Source organism: Etheostoma spectabile, chromosome 20 (genome assembly GCF_008692095.1).
Source record: "Etheostoma spectabile isolate EspeVRDwgs_2016 chromosome 20, UIUC_Espe_1.0, whole genome shotgun sequence".
In the NCBI taxonomy this organism is placed as follows: domain Eukaryota; kingdom Metazoa; phylum Chordata; class Actinopteri; order Perciformes; family Percidae; genus Etheostoma; species Etheostoma spectabile.
The window spans coordinates 18,913,550-18,928,549 of record NC_045752.1 but is presented as its reverse complement, the minus strand read 5'-3'; the positions used below and the strand labels follow the sequence as shown (position 1 = coordinate 18,928,549).

Here is a 15,000-nt window from a genome sequence, read left to right as displayed (position 1 = left end):
AAACACAAAATGCAATTTGTAAATAAGGTGTTATTATTAAAGGTGAAAAAAATCCAAACCATCATGGCCCGGTGTGAAAAAGTGATTGCCCCCCTTGTTAAAACATACTAAAACTGTGGTTGTCCACCCTGAGTTCAATTTCTCTAGCCACACCCAGGCCTGATTATTGCCACACCTGTTCAAGGCATCACTTAAATAGGAGCTGCTGTAAGGTCCACTAGAAGATCCTTAAAAGCTACACATCATGCCGAGACCCAAAGAAATCGGAACAATTGAGAAAGAAAGTAATTGAGATCTATCGTCTGGAAAGGGTTATAAAGCCATTTCCAAAGCTTTGGAATCCAGCAACCACAGTTGAGAGCCATTATCCACAAATGGCGAAGACATGGAACAGTGGTGAACCTTCCCAGGAGTGGCCGGCCGCCCAAAATTACCCCAAGAGCGCAGCGACGACTCATCCAAGAATCACAAAAACCCCACAAACGTCCAAAAAAACGGCAGGCCTCACCTGCCTCAGTTAAGGTCACGTTCTGCCTCCACCATCAGGAAAAGACTGGGCAAAAATGGCCTGCTGGCAGATTTCCAAGGAGAAAACCACTGCTGAGCAAAAAGACATCAAAGCTCGTCTCAATTTCTCCACAACACCACTTGAAGATCCCCAAGACTTTTGGGACAACCTTCTTGGACCGATGAACTCTTGGAAGGTGTGTGTCCAAGTATATCTGGCGTAGAAGGAACACTGCATTTCATAAAAAGAACATTATACCAACAGTAAAATATGGTGTGGTAGTGTGATGGTCGGGGGCTGTTTTGCTGCTTCAGCCTGGAAGACTTGCCGTGATAAAAGGAACTATGAATTCTGCTGTCTACCAGAGATCCTGAAGGAGATGTCCGACCATCTGTTGTGTACTCAAGCTGAAACAAAACTTGTTCTGCAGCAGGACAATGATCCTAAACACACCACAAGTCCACCACCGATGGCTGAAGAAAACAAAATGAAGACTTTGGAGTGGCCTAGCACAGTCCTGACCTGAATCCTATTGAGATGTTGGTTATGACCTTAAAAAGGCCGTTCATACTCGAAAACCCTCTAATGTAACTGAATTAGGACAATTCTGCAAAGATGATGGGCCAAAATTCCTCCAGGACGCTGTAAAAGCCTCATTGCACGTTATCGCAAACGCTTGGTTCATGTTGTTGCTGCTAAGGGGCCCAACCAGTTATTTGGTTTAGGGGGGAATCACTTTTTCACACAGGCCATGATGGTTTGGATTTTTTTTCACCTTTAATAAAACACCTTCATTTACAATTGCATTTTGTGTTTACTTGTGTTGTCCTTGACTATTGTTCAAATTGGTTTGATGTTCCGAAACACTTAAGTGTGACAAACATGCAAAGGAACAGGAAATGAGGAAGGGGGCAAACACTTTTTCACATCACTGTAGCTTCGTCTGAACTGTTCTTGGTGTGGTTGAGACAGAGGGAATTGTAGTGAAGAAACAGCTCGGCTTCCTGTGTTAACCACAACTACATCCTGTCCAGTATGTTTTTCTCATGGTGATCATATCAGTGATTCATATCTAGGATTTTACATACTACGCACGTAATGCTATTATCACGTTCAAGGGCAGTTATGTTTAGTTCATGCTGTCCCTGATTAGACACACAGAGGACATCCTTATTTTCTAAATGTTGTCCAGACCATATTATTATTTCAATAGCCATTAATCAGAGATACAATGTGAATGGCACTGGTTTTAAAAGATCACATTTTGAAACAATTCATCCTCACTGAGAACAAAGGGAAACTCCAAAAAAAAGCCTTGAATTATAAAAGAAAGAGAAATGAGAGTTCCTCCCAGTGATAATTGCTCATGTCAACATGAAAGTAGTTTTATTAGCATGGCTGGCAGAAAGAGGAGACACGTTCAGAATTTACTGGTACATGCTGCCAGACCACTTCACAAGAAATGTCCCTTAACAGCTTCTACTTAACAACTATGATTAACTGTTGACTAAGGATAAGTAATGAGCTGATGATGTGAGGCCACGCATTTCTAGAATAATATACCAGCAAAAGTTAACGTAGGTGTGTGTGTCTGTGTGTGTGTGTGTGTGCGTGTGTCATCATGAATAAATGTGATACAGAGGTGGTTTTGAGTACTTTGCCAGATCTGTATGTCTGTCTGTCTGTCTGTCTGTCTGTCTGTCTGTCTGCAAGATAACAGTCAGTCATGAAACTTTACAGATGTGTAGTCAAAGTAAAGGCCAAGTTCAAAGGTGGGTGTGCTCAAAATTCATGGCCCCCTGCCCTGATTTGTTATGTTGTTTTTTTAGGTGTCCAGGTTGGTGCAAAACTGGATGTAGGGCAGTTTGTGCAACCATATTATTGACCATTATTACTACAATACAACTAAATCTGAATCTGTCTTGCATTACGACCTGCATTTCTCACCTCTGAAGCGGAGTAGTGGTGCAAAAAACAACTTGCTCAGGCAGACTTAAGGAAGAACATTCATCCGAACCCCACTGTCTAACTGCAGGTTGGATTACAACTACATGTTGTATGCCTGCTCTTCTGCTTAGCTTTTACAAATCAAAAATTGCTCTTTTACAAGCTTTCATTCTTTTCCAATTTATTGATTTCTCCTCCCACTGTTGTTGACTTTAATAACTATGATACAATGTACAAATACCTTTTTCTAAAGATTATTTTTGGGCTTTTCTACCTTTATTTGATAGGACAGCTAGGTGAGAAAGGGAGGGGGAAGACATGCATAATGCTCGGGCAAGTGCACCTGCTCTACCCACTGAACCAACCCGGCCCCGTGTAAATACCTTTTTGGCTTCACAAACTTTTTTTGAACATCAATAATTTCTGACACGTGTCTACAAGCATAAATGTGTGCAATCATGTGTTCATTGTTTTGAAGTATTCACAGCTTTAAGCATCAACACTTGCACAATCAGGTTACGTCAGGCTATGCTTTCTTTGTTTTATTACTATTTCATGTGAAATATAGACTCCTCTGTGTTCTGTCTCTTATCAAAAAACATTTGAATAGTCGAGTAGAAACATATTTTGACAATTTGTAAAACGTGTTCTTCGTACTTTATATCCCTGACTCTGACATTCAATAGCGGTAGTGTCTGTAAGCATTTTAGTTTCAGCTGTTTTCCACTGTCAGTGAAAATGAGTTGGATGTATGAATAGCATCTACATTCAGTATTCTGTGAACCCCAGTCTAACAGAGTCAATGGAGAGTAAATCTTCTTCTGGATATAACCTCCACTACACTTCTTTGCCATCCCAACATTTTGAAAATGGCTTCATAATAACACACTATAAAACCATTAAGAGCTACTTTCACACAACACACTTAAACCACAAGCATCATCTTTCCTTCTCTCACTTGCTCTGTCCTTCTGTGCAACTCTCTCTGGTCTTCCTAAATAAACCACAGACAGACTGAGGCACAGCTGGATGCACTGAGCATTCCTGCAGTGTCAAGCTAAGCCATGCTTTTAACCCTTATTCAGCCAGGTGGCTTGTGTTATGTAATAAATTAGAATTATACATGTACAGTAATGTGAAATTTCCTCTTTTGTAGATAAAGATATGTTGAGTCACTTATAGATGTGATCGTTGAGATGAACTCTTTAGTCCAGGAACTGTTGCTAATGTGAACACTGTAATGTCCGTCCTGTAGATTGATGTTACAGTGTCAAATTATAATAAGTCTACAGGGGAGGCCCACACAGCAGGGGCAGCAATCTGAAGTGGGATTTATGCTTCTGCGGAGGATCCATGCGGAGCTTTCGCCGTAGCCTATGTAAGTGGACTGATGTTTATACTTGATGATGGGTTGTGGTCTGTGTCAATCTCTTTAAGAGAATAGCAGGGCCGGCATGTGTCGTGTGTGTTGACAGGGATTAGCTGCAGAGCAAGTACCAACTCTAGAGTCATAGATGGAGAAACAAAGTGTCTCCCCTGTGCTTTCTGACCACGGTGGGATATCTGTAGCAGAAAAAGTTAACCCTCTCCTTGATTTCATGTTGTTTACGGAGAAGGAGAACCAGAAAATGAGTAGGATGAAATGCAACACTACCAAGCCGTGGGCGGGTGGACCAATCATAGTTTTGCGATCTTTTTTGCCTCAACGTGTAGTTACATTTTTTGAGAGTTGCACGTCAGGCTATGACAAGTATCTGTATCTCCACGTACAGTACGTACCCACTACGTCAATTTAACACAGAAGTAGAAATTGGCTTTTAGGAACAGAAAAGGCATAAAGCATACACTTCCATAAGTGGTGAGTGCCCAGTTGAATGTATGAGAATTTTCCCGTCATGATTATGACTTGGACATTGACGCCAATACTATTAAGAAGTCAAAAACGGGTGACATTGTAACTCCAATATGACCAATATGACCTCTACAGAATACATAAATCATCAATAAGGCAAACCCATCTTGTATGTAGAAGACATTAACCTTCATGTTAGCTGACCAAGACATCAGTACAAACAGACCCAACAAAACAAGCTGAATGTAAAGGATGAGACTGGGTCTTTGTACCTATCCATCCCACTGTAAAGAGACACTGCGTATACTGTAATTAAATAGGTAATAACAGACAGATACTGTTGATGTTCCAGAGGAAACCACAATCAGTCCTATCTCCTACGTTATAAAGGCAAAATAACTGTAGTATTGCTCATTAATATCTACAGTAAGACACAGTTTCCACAAATTCATCCTTCAAGTGGTCTGAAGGGTTAATGGCCTTTTGTTCTGACTCCCAGCAGACCCTCTGTACAGCTGTGAGATCTGGATTTCATTAAGTAATTCAATCACATGAGTTTATTTGGATTATTTAGAAGAGGTTAAACTGTGTGTGCCTGTGTGTGTGTGTGCAAGTGTGTGTGTACAGGAGTGGGCGGGTTATTCTTCTGCAAACACATATTCAAAGGTAAATTGAAAACAATTTTATCGTGTAATCACATCAAATTGCCATTATATTTCCATTATATTGCCATGACAACCCTTATATGATGGGTTAAATGGGTCCTGGAGATCCCTGAACTGTTTTTTCTGTTTCTGTGGTACCCTGGGAAAAATACAAACAATAAGTGCTCCGGTGTTTTGTAGAAAAGTATAACATCTAAAACAGATCAGCTGAACTGAAGATCAGGGTGATTGATTGGTGTAACTGCCAATGAACAAGTGTATAACTTTTTACTAACTTTTCCGATCCAATCCACAAATCTAACCCATACTTCAGCCTAACCTTAGACCAAAACATTAACTTTAGCTTAGCTTCAAAACTCCAGTCCTTACCCAGAGCACACCTTAAACAATGTAGGCCTACGTCATTTTACACTTTTCTCAGGCTTCATAATTTAAACAATGACTAAAACGCATTTTCTCCATCCCTAAATTAGGTAAAGGTGATTTAAGAACTTACGAACATCAGATTGTTACCTTTTTTTCTGTCAATGGGTTTCCTTAAAAGCCACCAAGCAGACACACAAAGTATGCCAGGCAGCGACACAGCTGGCAAACTCAGACGGAGACTCAGGCGAAGAAACTCAACTAAACTAGTCCCTTTGATAACTTTAAATGTAATCAATCCTCCAGACACCAGGATCAATACATGTACAAATTGCAGTGTGATCGATACCTTAACTCATTTCCCTAGGGCAGCAGGAATGCCACTGCTGCTCTGTGATCAGTGACCCTGGCAGCGGTAACCGTGGCAACAGCAGTAAATTGTAAATCAGGCACGGCTACGGGGAATATGCTGTTACCACAGCCATTCCTCTAACCCACGCATTACTTCATCGCCGACTACTATCACAACCCCCTGAGCTGCAAAAGTTTGAGAACCACTGGTCTATGCAATCCTAATTTACGATTCCAAACTTGGGTAATCCCAAGGTAATAGGATGGTTCTGTAAATTCTTATCCTAAAATAAGATGCAGTCAGGATTTTAGACTTGGGAGTTTTCTGTAATGAGGCGATTTGATTAACATCACACTCGGGTAGGAAATACAGAAACCAACAACTAGTCCCTGCACAAAAAAGAGGAAGACTTCAGCGTCTAGTAAAGATAGTAAACTACTGCGATGTTTGTCACTTTGGCCAATGCACCAACCACCACTGCAGTTCTGTCACTCAAAGTTGTTAATTATCTTCTCTTAAAGGGGCAGTAGGTAAGATTTATAAAAGGAACTTTCTGTCTTATTTGCTTAAACTGACCCAATGTCCCAGTAGAACTACCGTAGATGAAGCACCACCTACAGCCTGTAGTGCGATTTGCAAAAATCTCCCTGTTCAGATGCACCAATCACCTTAGATCTTAGAAGACCGTTTTGAGCTTTAGCACAAAGGGGGGGAGGAACTGAGAAGTTGTTGATGTTCAAATCTTTTAGCTAAGTCCTTGATCTTTGCAATCCGACCTACAGCACCTTTAACTTAAAACACCATGTTCAAGGGAGACTGAATTTCTTCATGCAAACCTCATCATCCAGTAACGGTAGCTTAGAACACCACTTACAGTCGGTAAATGCTGACATTAGAAGTTGATGTGATATATTTTAGCCTATCACAGTCATTGTCACACACATGATGCCCAAAGTAATAGTCATTGGTCATTGGTAGTCATTGGTTTAGAAAAGTCAAGTCAATTTGAACTTGGAGGTTCATTGTTGACCTTAAATTACGTCCATCATCTGCATCTCTGGGCTCTCTCAGGTGATGGAGCTTTCAGAAAGCCCGAAAAGACAAATTTAAATAACTGAAATTAAAATGGTGGTTTGCCTGTGGCTTAGTAAACTAGGTCATCTACCTTGGTCTCTACCCACGTTTCTTGTCTCTTACGTTATAAAGGCAAGAATGCCAACAGATGTGATTCATCGCCCACACACTGAGAAAGCATCTCACTACACTGTTCATCAAACCTGTGTCGCATGTAGGGCTGCAACCAACGATTATTTTCATTGTTGGTTAGTATGTAGATTGTTTTCTAGATTAATCGTTTAGTTATTTAGTCTATAAAACAGACTAAATTTAAATATATTTTCAAAGCCCGAAATTACGTTCTTAAATATCTTTTTTTATCCGCAATTCACAGATATTCAGTTTACTGTCACGGATAAGTGAAGGCACTAGAACATATTTACATTTAAGAAGCTGGAATGGTATGTCCCGCTGCATTCACACGTATGGAGATGATGCATTCTTACTTAACGCATTTAAAATCGTCACTGGCACTCTCATCACAATTCCTGTCGACATCAGCAACATTTTCATAATGTTTTTAAAGATTCAAACCATATATGTCTAACTTTCTACCCTGGAAATCCAGAGTTCTCACAAAAGCACAATTTGAATTTGCTCAGCGAGTTACTCTGGCATCGAGTACTGCTGCTCATTAACTATGCCCTTGTAGCCGAGCTGCACCAATCACATGGGTGTATCTGATATAGGCGGGCCAGAGGCGACAGTTTAATCTACCAGTTAGCTCCGCTGGTAGCTAAGCATATGGGGCTCTGGATACGTCACCCTGTGTGCTGTTGTGATTGGTCGTAGTGTTATCCAATTACGTGCAGTTAGATTTTCAAATGGACGCTTGGTGCCGCCCCCTTGAGATGGGCGACTTTTCATTACGCAATGCCAGACCCTTAATCTTTTGGATTTGGGTCTGGATTTCCAGGCTACCAACTTTCCCCAAAACAATCTGATCCCAATCTAAAATGAACATCATCTTAACCCATGTCAGCGTCAGACAGCTGACAGCTCCTTTATCACAAAGCAACTTATCAGATCTGAATCACACCGGCACTATTACATTGTCCTCCAATCAATTCATGTCATGAAAAGTTATCTTCTTTCTCATGACGTACTTTGAAGGTAAATCAACTGAAATTCTGTTTCTCTTGATACACTGAGACCTCAGATGTGACATGAAACAGGATTTGATGCATGTTATATTTTCATCCAAAGCTCCAAACACACCCTTCACTCTGCTGTTTGATAAATGTGCTCACTCAGCTCGGCCATCGCTGCCAGACGACTGCCTCTAAGGCTGGTGAACCCGTCACTCTAAATGACCCAGTTTGCCTCTTTGAGACAAGGATGTACAAAGTCAGAGGGTGTTTGTGGCATTTTAAAAGAGCAGACTCTGTGACACAAGCAACTATGACATCAAACTAGTGTGAAATTCAGCATGAAAAATAGCTAATTTCTGGTGTAGAATTCCACCCTATAAAGGAAACTACATTTTTTTGGTGGAGGACCACTAAAAGATGTATCAAACACACTAAGGGCCCTATCTTGCATTGCAAAGCCCAATGCAAATGTCTTTGCTAGTCTAAGACCGATGCCGCTGTTACTGTCCTGTGTCCAGCGCCCACATTGTTCAAATAGCAAATGCACCTGCACCCGTCTGTGCGCCCATGGGCGTGCTGGTCTTACAGGGAGGTGTGTTCAGGTGCATTCTTGGCGTATTGCTATCTTGAGGCAGCTGAAAGTGACCGCGCCACTGACCAACAAAAACCTGGTCTACAGTCAATAACACATAATTTCATTGTTATTTTAACAGCGTATTAGTAAAATGTGCCTTGGCTTTTGCACAGGTGCACAGACCCTTTTTTCTGCTGTCAAACTAGCAAAAGTTTTGCATTTGAACACGCCCTAAACGCACCTGCGCCATGTGCTTCAGGCCGTGCGCTTATTTTGTTAAAATAGGGCCCTAGAAGTCTTCAGTTGTATGCAAATTGATGGATTAAATGTATACAAACAATGTTATACTTGAGGCCACAAAGGGATTAACACACTTTGGGAGTGTGGGGCAAAAATCTGCTATGGGTCCTATACTGACACCCCAACCTAGCCTGGTTTCAGACCTCTGAATCAGCCGGCCATTATCCAATTTGTTCAGCAATTCAAAACCGCTGGCTATTTCTGATTTTGGAAAAACAATCAACTAGTCAGAGTGTTGCAGAATGGATTGGAATAGTTACATCTTCCAAAATGGCAACAGCAACAGAAAAAGTGAAAAGAATTGATGACATCAACAAAGGTTTTATTAAAAAAACACCTTGACAAATCAGATTTAAATAATTTCCATCTTATTTCCAAGCTTCCCTTCCTGTCTAAACTATTGGAGAAATTTGTATATGCTCAGTTATTGTCTCATTTAGATAATAACAACATCGTGGACAATTCAAATCTGGGTTCAGCGCTCGTCACAGTACAGAATCGGCCCTTCTTAAAATCTCAAATGACCTGCTACTGGCTTCAGACTGTGTTAAATGTGCCATCCTCATTTTATTAGACCTCACAGTAGCATTTGATACAGTGAATCATAATATCTTATTAAACCGTCTTAAGGACCAAGTTAACATTGAGGCATCAAGTGGTTTGCCTCCTATTTAGCCAAAAGGAATTTCTCTATTAACATTGACAGCCTCTACTCCTTCACAGCCCCTATTTCTTGTGGAGTACCCCAGAGTTCCATTTTAGGGCCTATTTTATTTGCTCAGTATATGCTCCATTTGGGCTATATATTCCACCAACACAAAGTTTCCTTTCACTGTTATGCCGATGATACACAAATCTATTTGACGTTAAATCTGGGGATTCAAACTCTTTTACATGCATTCTTAACTGCCTCCAGGATGTGAAATTCTGGATGGCCAAAAACTGAATGACTCCAAAACAGGTGATTCTTGTTGGTCCCCTAAACACCACAGCAAGTATAGCTAGCCACCTGGGTCCGCTGTCTCTTAACCTGCCATGCCAGAAATCATCTTTGATTTATCACTTTGTTTTGAGAAACTTATCAATTCAGCGGAATATTGCTAATTGTAAGCCATCTTGTCTTGATATGGAGACTGTCATTATTGCATTGATCACCTCCAGGCTTGATTATTGCAACTCACTGTACCTACAGTAAGTGTTGGCCACTCATTCTCACTTCTTTGTCTCGCTTGCAACTGGTGCGAAATGCTGCAGCAAGACTTCTGACTGGCACAAGGAAAAGAGAAAGCATCACACATGAAACACATCTCAAGACATATTTGTTCTCAATGGCCTTTGGTTGCTATTAGAGGTTTTTAGCATTTTAATAGCATATTGTACTTTACTTTTTGTGCTTTTCTTATTATTTTATTTTTTTAGTGTTATTTTATGGCTCCTTCATTTTTTTTTCTTTTTTTTTTTCTTTTTCTTCAGTTTTTTTTCCCTTGATTAGATAGGCAGACAGAGATGTGTAAAGGGGAAGGGGGGGGGGGGGGGGTTGACATGAAGCAAAGGGGCCACAGGCTGGATTCAAACCCGGGCCCGCTGCGTCGAGGAGTAAGCATCTGTACATGGGCACCTGCTCAACCCACTGAGCTATCTGGTTGCCCACGGCTCCTTCATTTGCTTTGACTTTGGTTGTTGTGCTGTGTACTTCAATTTGTACAGTACTTTAGTTATTGTTGATCCTTAAGGTGCTAATGCTGCCTCTGTGCTGCCTTATTTAGAGAAGATCCAGGCTATACTGTTTGGCGTGCTGGCCCTTTGGTTTGCTGTGCACTTGCATGCAGATAAGTATTGCGTAACACTTAGGGGTGCTTGTTTGCAGTGATGGTGTGTATGTGTGTGTGCGCGTTTAATGACATCCTTTTTTGTAGTTGTCTGTGTGTGTAGTTGTGTTTCTTTGTAGTCCTCGTGCCCAGAACCAGCATTGCATTTAAGGTAGTATCGTTACTATTTTGAATCAGACTTTCTGTTTTGGAGTTTTGTATCCCTTTTTTTTTTAAAGTGTATATCTATATTTCAGCATTTTTACTTTAAATTTTTTTTAACTTGAAGCTAATTCTCTATCTACTTTCCTTTACACCTTTGTGTTGACCTGTAGCTATATATAAGCCAGTATCGGGGAAACCCGTGTAGCTCAACTGAGGCTCAGTCCTTACTGCAGTGGCCAGTGCTCTAGTCCGATCCGCGGTTCTTTGCTGCATGTTATTCCCCCCCCCCCACCCACTGTTTTCAACTATCCTATAAAGGCCAAAACTAATCAGTTTAAAAAAAAGAAATGCAATATAGTGGGAGTGGGGGGAATACTATTATTCAAATGACCACAGAACATATGTGAATGTGAACCTGGGACTTTCGAGGGGTCTGCATGTCTGGAATACCGGAGCAGCTTCCTGCTTGGTTATCAAGCCTTGCTCAAAGTAATAAACTATCGTAGCAATATTGCAATGCAATATGCTGAGCCGGACGGCTTTATGCCTTAGACAGTAGAAAACTAAATACATTATTTATATGCTTCATCTGCTTCCCAGTATCTCCACATACAGTACGTGACTAAAAACCTTTCTACTTTAATAGTTTATAAAATGATCATGTCTAGACGGTGAGAAGCAGCAGTGGATGAGATAAGGTGTGGACACTTAGTATCCTCGCATTACAGACAATCTTATTAGTGGTAAATTCCTAGTGAGGATAAAAGACCTATTCAGCTGATTATGAATAAGATATGAGCTTTACACGAGCCTGCTTCCTACAGAGTGACGGAGGAGCAACAAGATACTTCCGTTATAACAGGAATACATTTAGATCTGCTGCTGGTTCTTTGCTGGACCCCAAATAGTTGGGTCAGAGAGAGCAGAGGTTAATTTCTCAGTGGATTTGGCGTCTCTGTAGAGACCCCTTTGTGAGAGCCCCAAATCCAAAATGGCTACTTTCGGCTATGTTTGAAATCTTTTGAATGGTTTGGCTGACAACTGCACTATTTTTCACCCTCAAATTTTCAGTTCAGTTTTTTTAAGTCTTCATAGAGCATATTAGGCTTTCATGGAAGCTCTGCTCATGTTATAAACAGTAAAACAACAAGCACACAAAGGTCAACTCTTGTGGTTGATGAAAAACAAACCTTTACTCTCCATGGTCACATAATTACTGGAGACAACCCAAAAAAATTCTAAATGAATTAAATTAAATGATAAAGGTATTTATTGGAATATGATGACATACATTTATGTATCACTGTCCAATTTATGGAAGAACAAGGTTATTTAAACTGAATTTGCAACTTTACAGCGATTAGTTGTTTAACAAATGGACAACAACTTTTCATCTGATGTCCGTTGAATCTCAACATTTACACCTCTCATCATTGCTACTACTCTCATTTGAACAGTTGTAAATTGTGAGTTGCTGGGGCAAAGAGGAAGTGTGTGACGCACTTGTCCGCACTGGTTTGCACTTCATGAGTTCGCAGCCATGACCAATGGGAGAGGAATGCTCTAGCAAGTTGTAATAAGCTGGCAGTACATAATATAGTTTGTCCTTTCCACATGAAGATCAAACTAATTGTCATCAAGCGGGAGATGTATTGTAGACTACTTCAGTTTGTGCATAAGCACGAGCAGAGCCTTCATTATAGACTCAAATGACGACTCTATGACAACAAAAATTGACTTTTCTGAGCTAAAAATCAGTAGACATCTTGGATGTAAAGGTCAAAAATAGGTAAAATCATCAAAACAACCTCCACTATAAATTCCTTAATGTAAAAGAGTCCCAGAAACCATGTACTGTGCAGCATAGCAGGCCAAACCGTTGAATAGATCATTTCCAACATGGGTAATTATTGCCATTTTGGGTTGGGGCTCTCACAAAGCTAGCCGGCATTTTTGCTAGGGTCATGGGGGCTAAATTTGTTTTTTAAGCTTCATAGATGAGAAATCCACAGTTGCGTAATTAGAGATCACCCACCTAAAAGGAACGGCTACCAGTTAACACTCATATAGAATAAGGTATTCTTCTTAAAGTAAGATTAGCCAGATAATAAGGTATTCTTCACAGATTAGCCAGATAATAAAGTATTCTCCAGAGATTAGCCAGATAATAAGGTATTCTCCAGCGATTAGTCAGAGACATAATTGCTCGCTCTCTTTCACCTGGAGACTATGAACAATACATTTATGAAATAGAAAGAAAGATACAGAGAGTGATAGGATAAACACGAAAAATGATCTCTAAATAACTTGAGAACCATTCTGAATATCTCATGTCCTCAAACTTCATCCACACCCAGGGCACCATATGGTAGTTACACTGCATATTAAATAATATGAGATTATGTACACTATTGAGTGTAAGCACTGCAATAATGAACTAAAAATAATAGTCTGTCAAATCATGTCATGGTATTTAAATCTTGACGACTTGGAAGTGTTCCTTATGTTATGAAATAAGAAGACACAACTAAGCCCTGAATTCTGCTAGATGGATACTAACAATGACAAGGCCTTTCTAAAGGAAGTAGAGGACCTGACCCAACCTAGTTCTGAACTTCAGCAAGACTGAAGAGATGATAGTGGACTTTGGGAAGAAGCAGAGAAGGACCAATGGTGGCCGTGATGGAGGTCTCAGGAGTCCACAAGGGATTTCTGTCATTCTACTCTGGGGCATTGAGAGGATCCCAGGAGGCATCTAGCAGGAACCAGGGCTTCCTTTTGGGCCTAGTTGAGGTAATATACCATTAAGTGTCATTGTAGGGACCATGGAATACACTTAAGGACCCTGGGTATGTCCACCAGGGCAACAAGGTGAGTGGGGCCTAAAGGAGTGGGGTCCAGGGCCTGGTGAGGGCCAATGTGGCTCCGACATATGTCTAACAGGTCCTCAAGACTGTTCCTGATCCTTAGAGGAAACCTACAAGACCCATTCCCTTTGTCAATGAGAAAAAAACATAATATCAGAGCCGCTAGTTCCCCTAGAACATCTAGCAGAGGTCACAGAGGGCCACAAGGTGGTTTTGCCGAGGGGCCCTGGAACACCTGTGTGGACCCTTGAGACCTCCACAAGAAATTTCCACGGAAAAGTGTCAGGAGCCTACGGTAGCCAGGATTTTTTCTAGGGACTCTCAGGGGTCCTTGAGAGAACCCCCAGAAGGCCTTGACTCAGGGAATTCTCCCTCAGCCTCAGGGAGGTCTCAGCCTCCACCAGGACTACGGTGGCTCAAGGACTTCAAAGCCTCTCAAAGGCCATTATTAAGGGTTCTTGTAGAGACCTTCAAAATCCACTGGACATCGGGATTAACAGGGATTTACGCATTCAGCACTATTACCTGACCTGAATTCTGTATGTCAAGCCCCTGAAATTACAAACAGGTAGAGCTGAGCAATATATCGATATAATATCATTGCCTATATTTCCTATTTCTTTTATCTAGCTATACTTTGAGTTCTCTAATTAGTATATGCAAAGTCTTTGTCACAGGGAAGTTGTTCTTCCCCGTCCTGTATGCGTGTTCTCTCCCCTTTCCCTTGTGTTTCTGTCTGTTTTTTTACAACTCTACCTGGACGTAGATCAAAGGGCGTGGCTGTTAGATCCTTTCTACCTGCACAGGTGCGGTCTATTCCATGATTCACCTCTGCAGTAGGCTACATGCACAAGGCCAGAGCCCACCATCTGCACCAGATCTTTACATCCACCAGTGTGGTAACTCGGCTCAGTATGCTTTATTTGTGTCTAGTTTCCTGTTTGATAACCTGTTCCACTGTTCAGACCCCAGTTGAGACCTGCTGCATTCCCTGCCGTTATCTGCTGCTCTGCCTGCTCCTCACCGCTCTGACTTTGCCACCTCCACGCTACGATTCTACACAGAGACATTTTGGATTCCCCCCTGCCTGCCCGCCTGGAGCCTCGGTCCAGCCCTGGAGTTATCCAGCCCTGTCTCTGCTGTCCTTGAGCTCTCTTAAGTACTGACTTTTATTGAAACACCTTTAAATTGTTACCCTGGGTCTTGTGTGGTATCTCAGTGTTTTGGGTCCGAATCTTGTATTCATTTTCTCTCTTTGCTGTAACTCTGTATGCAGTTATGTAAAGGCTAATGCTTTGTAGTTTACGGAAGTGCTTAGGCAATGCTGCGGTTCCTCCAGTTATGTCAGTACAGCGTACAAGAACAGATTTAGGCTGTTTAAAAAAAAAAAAA

The 15,000-nt window shown here is 41.1% G+C and overlaps 1 protein-coding gene and 1 long non-coding RNA gene across 2 annotated transcripts in view; one reads left to right on the top strand and one right to left on the bottom strand.

The window, feature by feature from the left end:
- The window catches only part of gpr68 (G protein-coupled receptor 68), a 25,423-nt gene that overhangs the window by 8,285 nt on the left and 2,138 nt on the right, over positions 1-15,000 (bottom strand). The window lies entirely within an intron of this gene.
- LOC116669971 (uncharacterized) overlaps positions 6,194-15,000 on the top strand; it is a 16,573-nt gene continuing 7,766 nt past the window's right edge. The window contains exon 1 of the long non-coding RNA XR_004326918.1: positions 6,194-6,285. This is a non-coding gene — a long non-coding RNA (uncharacterized LOC116669971). The remainder of the gene's footprint in view (positions 6,286-15,000) is intronic.